Source organism: Strigops habroptila, chromosome 3 (assembly GCF_004027225.2).
Source record: "Strigops habroptila isolate Jane chromosome 3, bStrHab1.2.pri, whole genome shotgun sequence".
Classification (NCBI taxonomy): Eukaryota; Metazoa; Chordata; class Aves; order Psittaciformes; family Psittacidae; genus Strigops; species Strigops habroptila.
Window position 1 is genome coordinate 51,722,109 of NC_044279.2, and position 3,663 is coordinate 51,725,771.

Consider the following 3,663-nt stretch of genomic DNA (forward strand, 5'->3'; position numbering starts at 1 on the left):
GACAGCTCCCAAGGGAAGAGGAGAGTCTCCCAGTGAGGTTTCCCCCAGCTCTTTCCCACCCTGCTCTTTCCCAGCAGCCAGATCCAAGGTCACACAGCTGCACCACAGCACAGGCAGCTGAACCCCAAGTGCACTTGGGTCTCACAAGCAGCTGGATGGGTGCAGAGGTAACACTGTTCTACTACTTCCACAATCCTCTATTGGAAATGGTGGGACGGACACAAAGAACGCACTCTGGCTTTCGACGAGCTTTGCTACAGCTCTAGCAATAGCTGTCCTTGCCCAAAATCTGTCCTTTCAGGCTGAGGCTGTATGATTGAAGAAGCCACCCCTGTAGACACTCTCGGTTGAGCAAGCCTTTGGCTTCCTGTGCTGGCATCCTTTCCCAGTGCTCTGTCTGCTCACCCAGCCAGTGAAGATGAATCTACCTCATAGAGATGCCCTGTCCATATGGTATCCTAAGGTCATGCTCATGTGTGGCTGTGCAACCAAATCCATGGACATCAAAAGAAAACTCTGTGATATGCCTCCTTTTGGTTCGTCCCTACCGCCTGTGGAGATCGATCATGGCATGCACCTGGAATAGACGCAAATTTAGGCAATGTGCTATTTGACCAACAGGCTTGTGTAAGTCTCATTCAAACACGTGTGACCAGTTTTACTCTAATCCCACTTCTCTTCAGCACTCCTGAATGTTGTGTGCGATGCCAGCGTGTGAGCAAGCACAGTCTTAGCAGAAGGCTTATCTCTTAGCGTTTCCCCCTGAGGGGACGTTTCTCCCAGATAAAAGTGTCTTTCGATCTGGCAGGCTGAAACGAAGAACTCTTACAGTGCTCTGACTCCTCATCGAACAGATGGCAGGGGGAGAGCACAACTCGGTGCAGGATCAACACATTAGCAGACTGGGATATTTAAGGAACTTTGCTACTGCCTTCTTTTGAGCGATACTTATGAGGTATCAGATCACAAACAATAAATTCTTGTCTCTCCTATTGCAACGCAGCAGAGTTGAGCTCCCGCTCAGACAAATGCGAGACTTTGAGAGATGTTAATGAGCAAGGTTTTGAGCTTTTATTTTTTTGTTTTATTTTGTTTTCTTTCACACAGTCTCAGTGATCCAACACAGAGTCACAGAATCATTCAGGTTGGAAAAGACCTTTAAGACCATCGAATCCGACTGTTAACCCAGCACTGCCAAGTCCATCACTAAACCATGACCCTAAGTGCCACATCTACATGTACACAAGGGTATTTGGTCAGTTATGGACCACATAAAAAAGTTAGATCAGCTTTAATAAAATCAGTAAACCGAGGTGTCTGTCACTGACAAATCAAGGCAATATCAAAAACTGACTAAAACTTCAGAGATCAAGTGGACAGAATCCAAGCAGACCAGCTCCTTTGCCTCCTCCTCACAACAGCGTCTCATGATTCCTACAAAAGAAATTCAAGATTTTGGAAAAAATGGCAGAGGCTGGGATGTGTACACTGTAAAGTCTCAGGTTGTGAATGAAGGAAAGGAAAGGAAAGGAAAGGAAAGGAAAGGAAAGGAAAGGAAAGGAAAGGAAAGGAAAGGAAAGGAAAAAGGAAAGGAAAGGAAAGGAAAGGAAAGGAAAGGAAAGGAAAGGAAAGGAAAGGAAAGGAAAGGAAAGGAAAGGAAAGGAAAGGAAAGGAAAGGAAAGGAAAGGAAAGGAAGGAAAGGAAAGGAAAGGAAAGGAAAGGAAAGGAAAGGAAAGGAAAGGAAAGGAAAGGAAAGGAAAGGAAAGGAAAGGAAAGGAAAGGAAAGGAAAGGAAAGGAAAGGAAAGGAAAAGGAAAGGAAAGGAAAAGAAAGGAAAGGAAAGGAAGGAAAGGAAGGAAAGGAAAGGAAAGGAAAGGAAAGGAAAGGAAAGGAAAGGAAAGGAAAGGAAAGGAAAGGAAAGGAAAGGAAAGGAAGGAAAGGAAAGGAAAGGAAAGGAAAGGAAAAGGAAAGGAAAAGGAAGGAAAGGAAAGGAAAGGAAAGGAAAGGAAAGGAAAGGAAAGGAAAGGAAAGGAAAAGGAAGGAAAGGAAAGGAAAGGAAAGGAAAGGAAAAGGAAAGGAAAGGAAGGAAAGGAAAGGAAAGGAAAGGAAAGGAAAGGAAAGGAAAGGAAAGGAAAGGAAAGGAAAGGAAAGGAAAGGAAAGGAAAGGAAAGGAAAGGAAAGGAAAGGAAAGGAAAGGAAAGGAAAGGAAAGGAAAGGAAAGGAAAGGAAAGGAAGGAAAGGAAAGGAAAGGAAAAGGAAAGGAAGGAAAGGAAAGGAAAGGAAAGGAAGGAAAGGAAAAGGAAAGGAAAGGAAAGGAAAGGAAAGGAAAGGAAAAGGAAAGGAAAGGAAAGGAAAGGAAGGAAAGGAAAGGAAAAGGAAAGGAAAGGAAAGGAAGGAAAAAGGAAAGGAAAGGAAAGGGAAAAGGAAAGGAAAGGAAAAGGAAAGGAAAGGAAAGGAGGAAAAGGAAAGGAAAGGAAAGGAAAGGAAAGGAAGAAAGGAAAGGAAAGGAAAGGGAAAAGGAAAGGAGGAAAGGAAAGGAAAGGAAAGGAAAGGAAAGGAAAGGAAAGGAAGGAAAGGAAAGGGGAAAGGAAAGGGGAAAGAGGAAAGGAAAGGAAAGGAAAGGAAAGGAAAGGAAAGGAAAGGAAAGGAAAGGAAGGAAGAAAGGAAAGGAAGGAAAGGAAAGGAAAGGAAAGGAAAGGAAAGGAAGGAAGGAAAGGAAAGGAAAGGAAAGGAAAGGAAAGGGTCTGGTATACTGAACTGAGATGGGATTGTTTTTCCGTTCTGAGTGTAGCAACCATCTCTAGGGTCTGCTGTCATCAAGAACTGCAGTGATCTGTTAAAACATGTTGATTTCAGATGTTTAGAGCTTTCCAAAGTTCTCTTTTTTGAGGAGGATATTTTCCTGTTTCAGTCAAGGAAAGACAAATTTTTATAGGAGTTTAGAAACCCAACATGTAATTTTGTTAGAAGTTTTTAAATAAAAAGATACTTCTTGCATTAAAAAGAAAGGATGACCTGCTTTTGCCTTGGAAATAATAAAAACTAGCTAAGATTTAAAATTTTTCATAATAAAGACATTCTTAGGTGTATTGTCTGCTTTTTGCTAACCTGCTAAAGTCCTGGGGATGGAGTAATAACATCTCCTGCATAGAGAGAATGTGCCGACAGACCACATCTGTGAGGCTGGATTTTGCTTTCCTACGAATGCAATTCTGAAGGTGCACTGGTGATTTCATTGGGCAGGGGAGCAGAATGAACCCATACATTTAAGCTGTGTTACTAGCACAGATGTAATATACATAAATGCATGTGCTGGTTGCGTGTCCAAAAGCTTCCTTCAGAACTTGTTTTTGATCACAAGCTGCTTTTGAAGAGTCCTGCTGTCTCCTTTAGCTGAAAGTTTTCGCTATCAGGATCATTGACCAAGGAAACGGAGAGATGCGCTTATTTTTGTCAAGTTTCACTAGTCCTAACATTTCCCAAGTAGCAATATGGGGGTTCCTCAGAAGTTTACTACATCAAGCTCTTTATCTGGTGGCTCAGTGTGCCAAGTTTAATAAAGTATTAGCCAGAGGCATGAGTTTCCATGGGTTTACTGTAGGTGCTATAAAAAGGTTTTGGCATCCCTCCCTCGGAGCATGCACTGGGTGCTCCCACATCATGT